Raw genomic sequence first — 18,472 nt, forward strand, 5'->3', positions numbered from 1 at the left:
TGAGGAGCAGAGGTTGCCGCCGGCGAACACCACCGGAATCCCCACGAACTGACAACCCAAGTGCAAACACCAGGCACATGTGACCACAGAATGGGAAGCAAGAGAACGCCGAAATCTCAGAAGCAACGCCTCCAGGAAGGGGAGTGACACCAAGGTGACACCGTTGCTCGATCCATCAAAGATCAAGGTTTTCACATAGAGACATTCGACCGTGATGGGCTAGAGACATTCGATCGTGATTGTTGAGAAATGACTGGATGCTCCCACAGGCCACAGCGCAAACCTGTGTATCGCCCCTGAATGTGACAAGTAACACCTCCATGCTTGACAAATGACAATGGTGTATAACTGTATACGCGTGCGTTCTGTTGGGAGCTCCTTCACATCAAAAACTCGAATCTACAGGGGCCTTTTTTAAACTGAAGGCTCGACGAGCCCGATTTTGAATTAACAAAGCCATCACGGCCAGGAGTACAACAAGAACAACCACAACAGAAAAAGAAAACGAAAAACTTGGGTTGCCAGCTAGCGGTACAAGCACAAGTGCTAAGCTAAAACCTAAACAAAGATAAAAACAAAGGAGCCCAAGGCCTAGCTAAACACCGGCAGCTCGGCTGGAGACTTCACGCACCGAGCCGCCGCACCGAGGAACTGCACCAAACTGAAGAAGTACACTGGGCCACCTAGCAGAAGACCACCGACGCCAAGGAGCTAGCTAACTGCGCAAGAGAGCAGGTGAGACTCCAGAGTTCAAAGGGGGAAACCTTCACGACAGCGCCTCCAGGAAGGGACACGGCGCTCACAAGCGTCGTCGCTGTCGGCACAGAGGGGCCGTGCAATGCTTTCGCATGGGATTCAACACCCACCCCATGGAAAGCCTCTGTCTTTGCAACTGACATCAGGACATCACCAAGCTATTGAAAACCACCAGTGCCCCCGTGCGCCGACCTCAACTCCTACAGCCACCCTAGGCTCGAGAGTGGTCGCACAAACCTGGAGCACACCGTCTATGTGAAGCCGGTCGCATCAAGACGCAGTGCATCGACGAGAAGGGGATCCGAGGAGGATCTCGGAGAGCTCGCGAGTCAACAAGGCAGCAGACAGTGCCCAAGGGAGGCAACCAGCAGCAGGATGTGTGTTGTGGTCACGCCTCCAAGGAGGTAAACGGCATCCGTAGACGTCGTCGTCGCCGGCAGTGGCCTAAGCCTTGCCGTGCTTTCGCGGACACACCATCGAAATCGCTGGCGTCTCTGCAGGCCACACCACGCAATACCAACCCAGATGGGCAGAACCGAGACGAACCGCCCCCACGGTTGTCAAAGTGGCTGGAGGGGATCAAAACATCAACGGCGGCGGCGAGCCGTCACCATGCCATAGCCGCACCATCCTACCAGCCACGGGTCCCAAGCTCTCCCGAGCCGGAGCAAACCCGCGAGAGAAACAGGATGTCCTGGCCCCTACCGCGAACACCCAGATGCGGCCCAAACCTAGGCCCACCTACCCAGATCTAGGCCCGCCGCCGCCATCCCATGGCCAGGGCCGAGCTTGTCGTAAACCAGAGCGCCGACGAGGAGCTTGGCCACCTGCCGGAGACGAAGAAGACCGCCCTACCATGCCAACAGCGGACGCGTAGGGTGCCTTCTGCCGCCCCGAGGCGCGCACTCGAATCGAAGGGCCCCTGCCCTTGACCGCCGGAGCAACCCGAAGAAGCCGACATGACACAGCCGTCGCTTGCGAGGAGGCGACCGCGCCGCCGAGCTCCACCGCCTCGACCTCGAGGAAACGCCTCGCCGCGGCGCGCCGGCCCGCCGCGCAAGGTGTCGTCGCTTCCTCGTAGAGGATCTCCACCGCCCGAGCGAGAGGCCCCGCGCCACCTCCACACGAGCAAGATCCAGGGGCCCGCCGGCGGCTGGCGGCGGCGGCGGGGCGAGCGCGGAGGAGGGGGCTGGGGCTAGGATTTGGGGGAATCGCCCGCCCGTCGCTCGCGGGGAGCGACCATCTACAGGGGCCTCAATCTACAGAACCGATGAGCCTATGTCCGACCCATTCCGGTGACTGCGTGTTGCCATACCAATCAACCAGATGCAAGACTGATCCATGCCGACTGAGGGCTGGTAGGGGACGCCGCCGACATTGAGGTTCTCGCGCTTCCACCAGCGGTTTTGGGGGCGACCTGGCGTTCGCCGGCGGGGAAAAAAGGGGCCCGTCCAAGGGGTCGTTGGAGGTGGCAGCTTGAAGAGCAGAGGGTCCTCCTACACAGGAAAGGTTCGGCTCGTTATCTGGCTGCCTGAGATCGGTCCATGGCTACTTCATTTCCTCTGCTGCTGCAAGGATCCAGAAGAAGGGAGCGCCTAGGGTTGGTGATTCCAGGAGATTTATAGATTAAGCCCAGTCCCGCCAGAGCTCGCTGAGAAAAACAAGCGGCCGCCGCACGGAGCCACACCGACGCACTCATTGGCGATAGGAATCCTGCTGCCGGGGCGCCGCATCCTCCACACCCCCCCGTGGCCGAGGTTAGTTATTCTCCGACTCTGTACTGAAAATGTGATATCCTTGTACAGGCATTCCAACTTCCATGACTAATAATTTTGTTTGATGTACCACTGTGCAAGTGTAACATTTTTAAATGGCTAGTTCATAGCTGAGCTTGAAAGTAATTCTTCGATTAAGTGCATGAAAGAAACATCCAAATCGAAATAAAAGTTCCCATTCTGAACTTTACATACACAGCAAACATAGTTTTACTAGTGAAATGGAAAATAATTCGCAACGTAACACAATCTCAATAAACAAAAAATAAGGCCTTATGTAAAGTAAACGAACATGTGAGCAATAGAGATGACTGTCCTTTTCTTCAGCCCTGCAGTGCTGAAAATACTTCTTTGATTGCGGTGACATCAGTGTAAACATCCTGCATATTTGGACGATCTCTGGGCGTTTCCGCAGCGCATAAGAGGCCAATCTTAACGAGCTCGACGATGCAGTTCATTGTTCCAGCCATTGGATGATTTTCTTGGTTTAACGTACTGCCTGCTTCTTCATCTCCATATCCGGGAACGATTCTAGGATCTAGAATGTCTTTAATGTTTTGTGGAAATGATTGTTTGACAAACTTGTAAAGGCTGAGGCCATAGTTAAACATCTCATTTGTTGGGCGCTTTCCAGTGAGCAATTCTAAGATGATGATTCCATAGCTGTAAACGTCGGCCTCCGTTGATATTTTACTCCCAAAGCCATATTCTGCAGTATGCAAATTTATCGAGACAATCAATTAACATAAATGTGGTACACCAGAAAATTTGCAAGAGTTCAAAAGAAAGTAAAATAAAAATTAATATCTACGCAAAACTATATGAAAGATTTGCAAAAATAAAACATCTTACAATTTAAAAATTGTTATCTGGTGCAATGTATCCAACTGATCCTCTTGGCCCCACTTAGCTTGTAGAACTATTAGTCTCCGAAGTGTAAGTGTGCAGGAACTTGGCCAATCCAAAGTCGCCAACACATGCATCCATGACATCATTGAGAAGGACATTGCTAGGCTTCAGATCACAGTGGGCCATAGGAGGCATGCAATGGTTATGGAGGTAATCCAAAGCAGCAGCTATGTCTACCACTATTACAATTCTTAAACCTAAACCCAATGGCCTTCTCGGATGATGCTCGTGGGGTGTTGAATGGAGCCAACTTTCAAGACTGCCATTGACCATATATTCAAGAACAAGAGCTTTGAACTCATTTCCTGCACTATCTATTGTTGAGCACACAGTGATCACCCTTACAAGATTACGATGACGAGTGTTCCTCAAAGCAGTACACTCGGCAATGAAGCTCTTTGTTGCTCCAGATTGATCAAGTTTAAAAACTTCAATAGCAACTTCATGTTCTTTTGACTCAATTCTACCTTTGTACACAGACCCATATTTTCCGGAACCAGCCAAGTTGGCCAAAGAAAAACCATTTGTTGCTTTCAATAAATCAGCATATGTCAACTTCTTTAACTCCTCGAAGGATGGGTGAGCTGCTTGTTTGACTTTCTTTCTCTTTTTCAAAATAATGACTCCAAAGCATGATACTAGGATCAAAAACAGAGCAACAAATCCTACTATCTTCAGAACGATGGAGGTGTGCCTTTGTTTAGATGTCTCTGCATTGCAAAGTGGCACCTGTAGCAACGGAGTTCTGGCACATAAATTCTTGTTCCCCTGAACAAACACATTGCTTTCATTCTGAAATATTCCATCTGCTGGTACTGGTCCTTCGAGGTTGTTGAAAGACAAATTGAGAAGCTTCATAGACTTAAAAAACTTCAAGAAGTCAGGGATCTCACCAGATAAGTTGTTTTGAGATAGATCCATCACAATGATGCCTCGCAAATTCACGAAAGATTGAGGGATTCTCCCATGAAGAAGGTTTCCCTCAATGTGAAGCGACTCCAAGCGGACACATTGACCTAGAGTTTAGGGTATTTGTCCAGATAGTTGGTTATTGGAAATACTCAGTGGACCGAGATTGATCAAGCCACCAATCTCCAGAGGTATTTGTCCAGAGAGTTGATTGTGAGACAAGTCCAAACCTTGGGAAAGGGTGGATAGACTAAAGAGCTCCTTTGGTATGCTACCGTCGAAGCTATTACAAGAGAGGTTCAATGTGTCTAATTTTTTGCAGTCTCCTAAAGCTCCTGGGATTGAGCCACTAAAATTATTTTCCTGTAAATAGAGCTCACTCAACTGACTCAGATTACCAAAGGAAAGCGGAATCTGTCCGGAAAATCTGTTCTGGGACAAGCTTAAGACAAACAAGTTTGGAAGATGTCCAAGTGATTCAGGAAGATTTCCGGTAAGCAAATTACCTTCCATGTAAAGAAGCTGGAGGCTTGTCAGGTTCTCTATCTCCCATGGTATAGTGCCCGAAATTTTATTTGATCTTAGTAACAATATCTTTATGCTCTTTGAAAGGCCTCCAATTGAACTAGGCAAGACTCCTTGAAGGATGTTTGCATCCAAGCGTAAGTTCACCAGCTGTGTGCAATTTGTCAATGAGGATAAGAAAGACCAATCTCCTGCTTCAAGTTGATTCTTCCCTAGATTCAGATCGACTAGGCTGAGTAAAGTCCCAAAAGACGGAATAATTCCATTGAACGCATTGTTACGAAGATTAATCTCCTGAAGATTTGTTGTGTTGGCTAAGGAAGTGGGGATTTTACCTTGGAATTGGTTATCTTGCATATTCAAAGTTTGGATGCTTGGAAGAGTATAGCCCAAGTCATATGGAAGCTCCCCTATAAGACTGTTGGTAGCCATGCCAAGGTATGTGAGTGCTGTCATGTTATACAGAGAGGCCGGGACACTCCCTGACAAAAAGTTATAAGTAACGTCTAGTATTTCCAGGTTTGGAATTTCACCTATACTCATAGGGATTGTTCCTCGGAAATTATTATCTCCAAGCAAGAGCCAGCGGAGGAAGGAAAAGTTCCCTATGGCGGAAGGTATGGTGCCTGAAAGATTATTCGATTGCAAGATAAGATATTGCAAGGGTGAGTCAATGTTGGGGAAAACAGGTATAGTCCCCGTAAATTTGTTTTCTCCTAGCAATACCCTTTGAAGTGATGTACTGTTAAACAGCGCAGGAGGAATCTCTCCGTTTAGCTGATTGGTTGTTACAGCCAAAAGTTGAAGTGATGAACTATTAGCTAGGAGAGGCGGGATAGGTCCTGTGAGGCTATTGTTCACAAGAACAACAGAGTGGAGAGAAGAGCTGCTCCCGAGCGAATCAGGAATGTTACCTGTCAGGCTATTTGTTGCAAGACGTAAAATAGAAAGGTTGCGGAGTGTCCCCAGCCCTTCTGGGATGCCTCCACTGAGCATGTTGTGACCCAAGCTGAGCTGCCGGATATATGAACATTGGCTCAGGCTTGGGGGGATCACACCATGAAGGGAATTTCTTGCAAGATCTATGATTCGAAGGCGGAAGCAGGAAGATCAAAATTTGCAGGAGTACAATGATCGATGCATGGTTTTTGTGAGTTCTGACATCTTCCGTAACATCGCAATCGGTAAACTCGTGAGCCATGCCCCGCTCCCCACCTACCACCAGCCTCTCGCCGGCGGCGGCCCAGCCGTCGGCGACCACCATCCCGTTGGCGTCCGCTCCGGGACCAACGGCCACCCAACCTCCCCTGGACTCGTCTGCCCCCCCGCGGATCCTCCCTCCCCGCCGGAGATCTGGGCGCAGGCGCACCTCCGCTCCTCCTTTACTCCCCTGCGCCGGCCTCGAGCGCTAGCTCCGCTAGCCCTGCGGCGCAGCTGCGCCCCTCTGCGGCGCCCTCCCTTGGTCTGGAGGCTCCCCTGCAATGCCGTCTTGATGAGGGCGGGCGGAGCTCCCAGCTGCAGGCTTCCTCTGTCGGGGCTGCTGCTGCGGCATCTCTTGGCCACCCAGCCACGCCTTCGCTGCAGGTGTCGGCGGGTCTGCCGGCTCCGGAGACCGTGCCCGTACGCTCCATCCACGTCCCAACCACCCACCTTGATGACCCGGCAGATGGACGAGAATGGCAAACCCAGCGCTCCAAGAGCTGGAGGAAGGTGACGACCGTACCCTCTTTGGGCCGCCGCAGTTATGGCGCGCGGGGCTCCGGCCAGCGCCCTAGCTCCCTCCCCTCCGCCTTTAAGTCCTCGCTCCGGGGCTGCTGCTTTCGGTGCCTCTCTTCCGACCATTTTGTTGCGCGCTGCCGTGACCCAATCAGGTGCGTCTTCTGCCGCCGTAGCGGGCACACCGAGCGCCCGCCACGCCAAGCTGCGCGCCGCCTCCTGCTCCTCCCGCCCCTCCTCGCCCTCGCAGCCTCCCGCTCCGCCCCCTCCGCCTCCGTCCATTGCCATCCGCGGCGGCGCGGCCTCCGCGCGCCTTTTCGAGAGCCACGCCTTCGTCTTCGCCACGCCCATCATGGAGAACACGGTAAAGGCCCTGGCCACCTCGGCGCTCGTGGGCACCCTCTCGGAGAAGCGCGACATCTCCCCCGACGCGGCGGCGCAGGCGCTCGAGCGGGAGTTGGGCATCCCGTGGGCCACCGTCGTCATCACCAAGCACTCGCCGGAGGATTTCCTCATCAGGTCTCCAACGGCGCGCGGCATCCAACGCTCCTGGCGTTTCTACTGCCGTCTCGCCATCGAGGGGCTGCCCCAGCAGTCCTGGTCGATCGACTCCGCGCAACAAGTCGTCGCGGGCAAGGTCATCGTCGACCGCCTCGAGCAGCAGAGCGTCAACAAGACGAACACGTCCGCTTGCTTCGCTTGGGGCTGGGCATGGAAGCCGGAGGCCATTCCCACCTCCAACACCTTTTCCATCATTGACCGGCTCGAGAACAGCGGGGCGCGCGCGGCGTGGGTGGACGGCGTGCCGCCGGGGTCAGATTCCTCTAACGGGCCTCTCTGGCTTTGACGCTGCCCCCTCGCAGGAACCCGTGGACGCTCTGTTCCACTTTGACGTCGAGCGTTGCTGGTCGGACCTGACTAGGGAGGACCCCATGCTGCTGGAGGACGCCATCTCTACCCTGCCCCCGTCCTCCCTGTGCGGTCGTGGACTGGCCTCTGCTCCAGCACGGGTCGCTGGGTGAGCTCCAGGAGATGGCGTTCCCATCCTTGGCGCTTCTTGCTCCTGTTGCTTCGTCAGCACTGGGGTGGGCCACGTATGCGCCGGGTGAAGGCTGGGGCTGCTTCAACACTTCCACCCAGCCTCCCTCCATCGAGGGCTTGCTGCAGCTTCCTTTGGGCCGCGTCGGGCTGGCCGGGCGGACGACGAGGCTTTTTTCGAGGCCGTCGGTGCGTTCGGTCCAACCGAGCCGATCACTCCTTGCGCCCGGCCGCTGGCGACCGTTGACGGCGTGGCGCGCCAGCTGCAACGCCTGGAGCTCGAGGCAGGTGGCCGGGGCGCCTTCCTCGGCAAGTTGTTCCTCCAGCCGTGGAGCCGCCGCGGCCTTCGGCTGTGCCTACGACGACGCCCGTGGCGAGACGCAGCGCTCGGATCGGCGCTCTTAGCCTGAGCTCGCTCACCGCCGAGCAGCGCGCGCATGCGCTCCTCGCCAAGCAGCTTGAGTTCATCGACAAGGTCGCCGAGCACTCTCCCAGGGCTCGCGGACGCTTCGTCAACCGCTTCAAGCCCCCCGGGAAGGAAGGTTGTGACTAAGCTCGCGCACATCGTTGGCATCGGCTCTCAGGCTTCGATCGCTCTCCCGGATGAGGACCTCCAGGCCTGCCTGGGGATGGAGGTGGGCGCCTGACCGGGCCCCGTCTCGCCTGCGCTGCCCTAGTGTCCCATGTTACTGCATCTGTGTGTGCGCGCGCCGTTCGTGGCCGCTGCCCCTATTCGGGCACCTATCCTTTGCATTTGCCAGGCAACGTCTGTAGCAGCTTGACGGAGCTCCGGCCCTACCCTATCTTTAGCTTGTACCGTCCGTTTCATCCAGTGAACGTAAAAGCTTGTGTTGTGCTGTGTTACTCTGGGTACCCTGTGGTTTGTGTGGTTCCGGATGATTAGCTTCTCTTTGCTAAACTGGAACGTGCGCGGGCTGAACGATGTGGCATGGCGCGCGACCGTGTGCCGCACCCTTCTTCAGTACCGTTGCGCCGTGGCTTGTCTGCAGGAGACTAAGCTTGACTCTGTCTCTCATGCCATCCGTCGTGAGATCGCGGGGCCCCACCTGGATGGCGCTCTCGATCTCTTCGCGTCTGGCACGCGCGGAGGCATCATGCTGCTGTGGGACTCTAGTGTCTTCACGGTTGATGAGGTCCATGTGTCCCGCTTCGCTATCACGTCTCGGCTTTCGCCGGTGCTTGGCGGCGCCCCTTGGACTATCACGGCGGTCTACGGTCCCAACGACGACGCCGACAAGATTCTCTTCCTCCAGGAGTTGGTCCGGCTGCGGTCGGTTGTGGTTGGCCCATGACTGCTCGTTGGGGACTTCAATGTCATCTACGAGGCCAGGGAGAAGAATAACGCCAACCTCAACCGTGCCATGATGCGTCGCTTCCGCGACGCTTTGGATGTCTCCGGGCTTAAGGAGCTTAAGCTCTCTGGTCGCCGCTTCACCTGGAGCAACGAGCAGGCCTCCCACACTTTGGTGCGCCTTGATCGGGCCTTCTGCGACTCGGCCTGGGACGCTTCCTTTTCGGCAGTGCGCCTCCAGCCCCTCTCGTCCTCGCTCTCCGACCATTGTCCCCTGCTCCTCACGAGCGATGGCATGGTCAAGCGCTTCCCCAGGTTCCGGTTCGAGGCGTTCTGGCCGCACGTGGAGGGCTTCGCTGAGGTGGTCTCGGCCTCGTGGGCTGCCCCGTGCCCACCCCTGGATGCAGTTGCTCGGCTCAACTTTAAGTTGGGAAGGGTCGCCAAGGCGCTGCGGCACTGGGATAAGAATCGTATTGGCGACACCAAGCTCCAGTTCCTGATGGCACAGGACGTCATCTTCCAGCTTGATTGTGCTCAGGAGCCCCGAGCCCTCGACGCCGATGAGCTCCTCCTGCGCCGGCAGCTCAAGTCCCGGATCCTGGGGCTCGCTGTCATTGAGAGGATCAAGATGAAGCAGCGCTCCCGTCTCTCGTGGCTGCGGGCCGGAGACGCCAACACTCGCTTTTTCCACCTAAAGGCGAATGGCAGGCGCCGGAAGAACTTCATTCACGCCCTGCACCATGCGGGGGGGGCACGGCCACGGTGCAACAGCATAAGCAGCAGTTGATCCACTCCCACTTCTTGGCCCTTTTCAGTGCGGCGGACGAGGAGAGGGTGGAGCTTGGTTGGGATGAGCTCGGCCTCCTGGAGGTTGGCCTTGCCGAGCTGGATGCGGCGTTTTCCGAGGAGGAGATCCTCGCTGCGCTGCTAGAGATGCCTCACGATAAGGTGCCCGGGCCCGATGGTTTCAATGCCATGTTCTTCAAGGCCTGCTGGGGCGTCATCAAGTCGGATGTGAGGCTGGCCTTCCAGCAGCTGCATGGTGCCAACCGCTCGAGCCTTTCTTGCGTCAACTCCTCCCACATCGTCCTCATCCCCAAGAATGACAACCCGGCCTCGCTCAAGGATTACCGCCCCATTATCCTGATGAACGGCTTCGCTAAGCTTTTCATGAAGGTGCTCGTGATGCGCTTGGCCAAGCGCATCCCGGAGCTTATCGACGAGGGGCAGAGCGCCTTTATCCGTGGCCGCAACATTCAGGGCAATTTCCTGTACGTGCAACAGGTTATTCGGCATTTCCACCACGCGCGCTCCCCGCTGATCTTCTTCAAGCTTGACATTGCGCGGGCGTTCGACTCGGTTTCTTGGCCTTACCTGCTCTCCATGCTGCGGGCACGTGGCTTCACTGCTTCAGCGTCCGATGGTGCGACTGGATTGCCATGATGTTGGCTACCTCCTCCTCGCGCGTGATCCTCAATGGGGAGGTGGGACCGCGGATTATGCACCGTCGCGGGCTGCGGCAGGGTGACCCCCTGTCTCCCCTCCTTTTCATCCTTGCGATCGAGCCCCTGCATCGCCTCTTCGACCTCGCCACTGAGGAGGGGCTGCTCTCGCCGCTGCGTGGCCGGAAGGCCCGGCTTCGCTGCTCCCTCTATGCCGACGACGCGGCTGTCTTCCTCAACCCGGTGCGTGCTGAGATGGAGCACGTGCACGCGATTCTGCAAAACTTCGGGGCTGCATCGGTAGTGCATGTCAATCTAGCTAAGAGCACGGTCTACGGGATCTGTTGCCAAGACCTGGACTTGGCCGACATTGTTGCTCCCCTTCGGGCTGCGACGGGCTCCTTCCCATGCCGCTACCTGGGGTTGCCGCTCAGCTTTCGCCGCCCTCGTCGGGTCGACTTCCAGCAGCTCCTCGACAAGCTTGGGAGCCGCCTGGCGCGGTGGAAGCTGCTCCTCCTCTCCCATACGGGCCGGCTGGCCCTCCTGCGGGCGGCCCTCGACGCCTTCCCAACCTACCTCCTCACCTCCTTCGGGCCACCACCTTGGCTCGTCAAGGCGATCGACAGGATCAGACGCGCCTGGCTGTGGGCCCCGTACCTTTCTTTCTTTGGGGGCCGCTGCAAAGTTGCCGAGGCAAAGCAGTGCCGCCCCAGGGAGCTTGGGGGGCTAGGTGTGTTGGATTTGACGAGGTTCAGTCGTGCTCTCCGCCTTCGTTGGTTGTGGCACCAGAAGACGCAGCCCAGCCGGCCGTGGGGGGGGGGGGGGGTCTCCCTGTACCCTGCGATGACGTCGACCATGAGCTCTTTGTTGCTGCCACGTCCGTGACCCTGGGCGACGGGGCCTCCGCTAGCTTCTGGCACGACTCGTGCCTGTTTGGGGCGGCCTGGAAAGCCCTTGTTCCGGCCCTCTACAAGTTGTCAAGGTGTAACATCCCAAATTTTAAAACAAAGGGAAAATGAATTTCCCTATTTCCCAAAATTTTGAACCAACAAAAACTTTTATTAATCTAAGTAATATGCATAGTATTCAAGCATGTAGGTGTGATCCTTGCCATGATAGTTGCTTGATGTTTTGGAACATGTTTCTAAACCCTAAACCTCACTCTTCTTTTCATCCTCCAAGGTAAGACAAAATAAAAAGAATTTTAAATTAAAAAGAGAAGGCCTATGTAAGCCTATGGATATTATTGCAAATAATGAAATAGGCCATGTTATATCTTGTGGGATGATTTGAAAAACCTCAACAAAACCAACCATCACTTATCAACTGAATTCTTTGTGAAACAAAAAGAAAATAAAAATTTACATAGAGGCCTATGTGGCATATAGCCATAATGGCAAATCTTTACCTATGCCCTCTTACCTTACCCAAATGGTTTGAAACCATTACTAAACCTAATCTAACCCTAAATGGATCCTAGACCATGCCCAAAGGAATCAAGTGAAACAAAATAGAAAAATAAGAAAAATGCAAATAGCACCACATATGTGTTTATGGCCATTTTTTTGCAAATCTTTAAACTAGGCCATTCTGAATTGTTTCAATGGTTTGGAAATGTTCCTAAACTAATAAGAATCACTTTTGAATCAAAGGAATGCAAATCAAATAAAGAGAAAATCAAAAACCAAGTCACATATGATAATGGTCATATGTGACAATTTTAATATCTTACCCACTTTGAGCCCTTGTACAAAGAGATTTCCAAACTAAACTTTCTCAAGTCTTTGCACCTCATCCAAGACCTCATCAAGGTGAACAAGTTTTGTGTTGACCACCTTGACCAATTCCTTTTCTATCTCTTAATCTCATCAAGCAAAGTAGCAACCTCAAATCAGATTCTAGTTTCTACACTTTTTGGATTTTCACAAAACCACTCAACTTTGCAAACCAAGACCACCACAATGTGCCAAATAATATATGAATCAACTCCACCAAAATTCATTTCAAATTTCCAACAGAAAGCTCTTGCGGCCATTTGGTCGAGCACCTTGTGTGCAAGAATCTGGAAAGTACAAACCCTCTAATATCCAGCATGTAATCAACTAAACCCTCATGCTTTTGATCATCACTGACCTCCTCTCACCCCCAGTACCTCATGCCAGGCTTTGGAGATAGGATTAAAGGTGGAGACATGATCAAAAGCATCCATGCCGAGCACTTTGCCACTCCCATGCCACTCAACCTCTCCACTACTCTCTGGTCCCCTCCACCATGCCAACAAGATCGCCCACACTCCCTCTAGCACGCTTATACCATCTCTGGGTGAAGACGATCACGCCAGCGCCTGGAACGCGACATGCCCGGACGCGCCCAGACACGCCAGGCCACGCCAGAGCGCGCACGAGCACAGCCCTGGACGCGCCAGAGCACGCCGTCGCCCCGTCACCTCAGTCAACCCCTACGCCTCTCCCTCTGCATTGAGCATCATCACCACTCCAGCTAGCCCGTAGACACGCTCGAGCGTCTGCGCGTGCACCATCGCCGTCGTCCCCTTCAAAATCTCACCGCCAGTACCGTGGCAGACGCTGCAACCTCCCGAGCAATCCCCTCGCCTTTTCTCTGTGCCAGCACGTCTTTGAGCATCGCCATGATGTCGCCAACACGCCTGCGTCCTCGCCTTGCCCCTTCGCCGCTCCAATCTACGTCGCCATGCTCAACCTCGCCGTGCGCCTCACACTCGCTCGCCCCCTATAAATAGAGCCTCCCCCTTCATCCTCTGAGCACACCACCTCACTCACCTCCCTCCTCTGAGCCTCCTCGACCCCTTCTTCCTCCACATTGCGCCCTAGCTAGCCCCAATTTCGCCGGAGTCCGCCGCAACAGTAGCTCGACGACGCCGTCGATTTCGTCCACCTCAAGTGCCGCCGCGACCATCACTGAGCTCGCCATCGTCTCCGCCGTCGATCGCCCGCCTCGCCGAGTCCTGCCTGAGCCCAGGTACGCCACCGACGACCCCCTCTGCCGCCGGTAGGGTTTCGTCCCCGGCGAGCTTTGTCGAGGAAGGCGACGATCCTCGACCGTCCGATCCTCTTTAATCCCACGGCCCCTATCCCCGCGTACCGTTTCGGCGTTATAACGCACTGACGCGTGGGTCCCACGCTGTCAGTTGGCCCGTGTACACCGTGGGCATAGCTGGGCCGGCCTGCTCCCCTTTTCCCTCTCCTGGCCCATTTTCTTTTCCCGCGTGGCCCGTTAATTCAAATCTGGTTTAATTCATTTAAATCAAATTGCTTGCAGATGCCCTATTCAAAATTAAATAGAATCAAATCTGCTAAACCAAATTTGATGAATTTTATATATTTGAAAAGCTTGTGAAATTATCTGTCAAACCCCACTAGTCTCAACCCTAGATTCCTTATAGAATTTATGTGATAAAAATAACAAGGCAGTAGGTTTTCAAACTACAAATAATTATTAAAAATCAACCATGATGAATTTTGAGGTGATTCAAATTCTCATAATTCACATTTCAAATACTCTAATTGTTTATGTAAAAAATATGACATAGTTGCTTCATATGATCATGGGCTAGAATCAAAAATTGGCTATGTAGTCAATACTAGCCCATTTAAATTATTTTCAAATTTAGGATTTTTAATCTATGAGGTGTAGCACCTCATTTAAATCATCTTCCCAAGTAATGTGAAGTAAAGTTATGACTTAGTTGCATGGTCTCATCATTGCTTACTTGAGGATATTAAATCAAAGTAGGATTTAAATTGCATGAGGTGTAATACCTCATTTAAATCATTTTCTCAAATGATAAATGTGAAGTATTGACCTTGGTCAACATGATCTCACACTTATTAATTGAGGAGATTAAATCTTAAAAAGATTCAATGAGAGGAACTTATTTCTCCAAAGGAAAAATAGAACCCTAATAGAATTTTCAATGAGAGGAAACTATTTTCCAAACCCTAAAGAAGAAACCCTAGTTTAATGTTGAGTAATGATTGGGATGATGATAGATCATCTTGTGTGAGCCATTAAGGCTAATTAGTCTACTTAAGTATTGATTGGTGATTGTATCCTCGTATTCGTTTATAGACGCTAGTACCGAAGACTATCAAGAGGAGGAAGTCTTCTACCAAGAGGAAGAAGAAGAGAACTTTGATCACTACCCCAATCAAGGCAAGCTAATATTCTTGCAAGTTGTCCTAGTGCAAAGCTCTACAAGAGCAAGGCACCATTACTTTCTACTTATGCCTAATGATCCCATCCCAAGTTTTTAACTTACAAGTTTTTGGCTTTGGTCTATCAAAGTTTATTTTTGATTCATGATTTACTTGATCTAGATATAGAGTAGTACAAGAGCATCACACTTAGCCTAGATAGCTACAAGTTAATTAGCACCCCTCATGATTAGCGGCTAGTGCTAAACTAAAATTGACTACTCTAGATGGGAAACATATGAATCAAATGACTTTGAAAACCTTGGAATGATGAGTCATTCTATTAAGAGATTTTGAAGGTGAATATGACTTGTGAATGACGTGGTGAATTTTACCAAAAACTGATAGTTGGGTTCGGATGTGATACCATTCCAATTCTTAAGTACCCCCACAATACCTGAATCTGGGTAAGGCTTAACTGGAAACTTATGTATTTTAGTAGGGTTCCCTCTGAACAAGCGTCATAGGGGTTATGCCGAGGCTGCCTCCATTGAAAGTGAAATGACGTGAAATGAGGTGAATGTCCTACCGAAGCCCTGTGCAGTTCCCGGGTTGGCGGTTTGCTATCACCGGGAGGCAAAGCTCATGGGGAGAGGTGCCTATACTAGGGTATGTAAATGGAAGGTTATGATTGGTAGTTCGCGCACTGAGTGCGATAAATCAGGGCCAGTTACCCCTGACGGATTACTGCAATTATTGTGGCACAAGTGTACGACCTCTGCAGAGTGTAAACCTATTCGAATAGCCGTGTTCACGGTTATGGACGGTTGGAAAGGCCATACTGTTCCGTCATCAGATCCTTTTCAAAAATATGACATGTGACTGGTGACTTGAAACTTGAAAGGTGAATTTGACTTGAATCACAACAGAGTTGTGGGAATGACACTAATGTTCCCACTTGAGTTTAGTTAGAAAATCAAAGAGTCTTTTATTATTAAAGTGCTTATGAAATAAAACTGGCTTTATGCAAATGAACCTAGAGCTTAGAACCCCCTTACTATAGTTGATAGTGCTTACAGTAGTATTAGTTTACGAGTACTTTAAAGTAATCATGGCTATGTCCCTGACTATTCAAATGGCCAGACTATGAAGATGAGCCCCAGTACCAGGATGAAGGACAGCAGGACATCTATGACAACTAGGACTACTCCTGACGTCAACAGTTGCCTGTGGAGCAGATGGACTGCTACTACCCTACTTCCGCTGTGTGTTTTGTATTGGATCCTTAGATCCCCTATGTTGTATTAAGACTGGATCATGTGATCCTTTGTTGTAAGACAATTATGAGTTGTAATGAATGATGTTCTGTGATATCAATCTATTATGTCTCGCAAAAACAATATTCCTGGGATTGTGATGTATGGAATAATAGGCATCTGGACTTAAAAATCCGGGTGTTGACACGAGGTGCAAGCACAGAGCGGTCCGCGAAGCGCTGCGTAATGGTGCTTGGATCCGCGACCTCCGTGCCAGAGTGTCCCCTGACCTGCTCGACCTCTTTGTCACCTTCCGCGCGCTCGTGGGCCTCGCCGAGCTCTCCCCGGGGGTGCAGGACACGTTCACTTGGCGGTTCTCCGAGGACGGCGTCTATTCTGCAGCCTCGGCGTACCGGATCCAGTTTTTGGGTGCGGTGGATTCTTGAAATCTGGAAGCCATGGGTTGCGCCGCGCTGCCGCTTCTTCGCCTGGTTGGTCGTGCAGAACCGTCTCATGACGGCAGACCGTCTGCTCGCTAGGCTTTTGCCAAACAACTACTTCTGCCCCCTTTGCATGCGGAACCTGGAGACCTGTTTGCACCTCTTTGTTGAGTGCCCGCATGTGCGACGTATCTGGGAGAGGGTGGCGACCCTAGCTTCTGCGCGCTCCCTAGACCCCGCCACCTGGGGTGCACCATCCCGTGCGGTAGACTGCCTCGGCGGCCTCTCCGCTGGTCTACCGGCGGCGGAAGCCTCCCGTGTCCGTTCGTGGATCCTCCTTGTGCTTTGGCAGATTTGGCGCGAGAGAAACGCCCGCATCTTTTGACAGACTCCCTCTTCGGTGACCACCACGGTGGCCAAGATCAGTGACGAGGCGGCTGTTTGGGACTTGGCTGGTGCGAAGATCTTCCTACCCCGCGAGTAGTCCCCCCTTTTTTTATTAGTTTCTCTTTCCACCGGCAGGTCCTAGCCAAGCCTGCTGGATCGTGTGTTTGAGCCGGTTGTCCTTGTACGAAACTTACTCTTCTATTAATATATCGAGCAGCTCACCCGCCAAATTCTCAAAAAATGATTGATGCCTAAGAAGGAATTGACAGGGAAAGGGGAGGAAGGCGGCCTCTGTGTTGAATAATCAACCAGGCCTGCTCACTAGTAGAAAACCTCTCATCAATACCGGTTCCAGAGGGGCATTCGTACCGGTTGAGAAACCGGTATAAATTATCCGGCACTAAAGGTCCCCCCTTTCGTACCGGTTGCTTACGAACCGGTATAAAAGGGGCCTCCATGTGGGCCACCAGCTCAGCGCCAAGGAGCTTTGGTACCGGTTGGTAATACAAACCGGTACCAAAGGTTCCCACCCGCGGCAGGGAATTTGCCCGAATCTCTGCCGCGGCAGAGAATTGAAGTTTTAGGGTTTTTGGAGGGGTTTAGGGATATCGGTTTGTTTCATATCGCGTCGATGCACCGTAAATGCGTTTGGGTTTAGGTAGTACATGAAGATCAAGATGATGCATAGCAAGTTGGTGCATATAATATAACACACATGTAATTGCATAAGATCACAAATTAAGTAGCACTATGCATGAAGATCGATCTTCATGCATAGTGGTACTCTCCGAGGCGTACTCTATATATGTCTATTACATGTAGCATAGTGGTACTCTTCGAGTCAACTATATATGTAACATGTACATCTTCATTCATAGTGGAACTCTGCGAATGGTGGTATGACGCCCCGAAGGAAAAATCCCGCCAATTCCTCGCCTATTGCTATGAAGCGGTCATCGATTGAGAGCTTGTTCCGCTTTCTTGCCAACTATAAAAGAATAAGATACAAATGAATACATGAGCTTTGTGTGTTTGTAAATATATATATTCAAACCACAATGAAACAACTATTACTGAAACTCAGCACAACTTATGATAAGAAAACAAATATGTGAATATTGTTTTCGTACCTCTTTATTTCTTTCATTATTCATTCTCTCGCTGACAATTCTGCGGATGTACTCGCAAACGAAGAATCCACAGAGATCAGTCCCTTCTGGTTGTTGCGGGCATTTCTTTACAAGAATATAATTCAGTCAAACAATAGTCAAGTATGATAATTAAAGGTGTGTGGACGTAGGTAGTACTACTTACTTTTGCACGCCATCGCAGCTTCGGTGTCCATTCATGGGACTTATCTTCCTTCATGAAAGTTTCCCATACGCTGCCCGACAAAAGAAAATGCATAAAAGAGTCATCAATTAGTTCATAGCAGGAAATTAACGAAACAAACCGATAAGAATTAAAATTACCTTTTGAGCATTAAATAACAAGACAAGTATAGTTCCGATTTTTTGCTTAGTGAGTCAAAGACTTCAACTTCTCCAATGTGCATATTGATGACGAGAAGAATAAAGTGAAACCTACTTACGTTTAAATATGTAGTGTCATATATATAAGTCATTAGTTAAAATTTTGACATACGGTGAGCAAAATATAATGTGTTATAAGACAGTAAGACTCACTCGAAGTTGTAAGGCCAAATTATTAGCTTTTTGTCACGTTGTTGCTTCAAAAACCTTAACAAAGTCTCCGGTGTATCCTTGTTATAGAGGGGATCTTCTATGGTTTTAACATGCATTGTGTGCGGGTCAATGAACCCAATGTCCGTGATT

General features: G+C 51.5%; 1 pseudogene; it reads right to left on the reverse strand.

The window, feature by feature from the left end:
• Positions 1-2,781: 2,781 nt before the first annotated feature.
• On the reverse strand, positions 2,782-5,071 carry LOC124683754 (annotated as a pseudogene).
• Positions 5,072-18,472: the final 13,401 nt, after the last annotated feature.

This window comes from Lolium rigidum, chromosome 1, assembly GCF_022539505.1.
Source record: "Lolium rigidum isolate FL_2022 chromosome 1, APGP_CSIRO_Lrig_0.1, whole genome shotgun sequence".
In the NCBI taxonomy this organism is placed as follows: Eukaryota; Viridiplantae; Streptophyta; class Magnoliopsida; order Poales; family Poaceae; genus Lolium; species Lolium rigidum.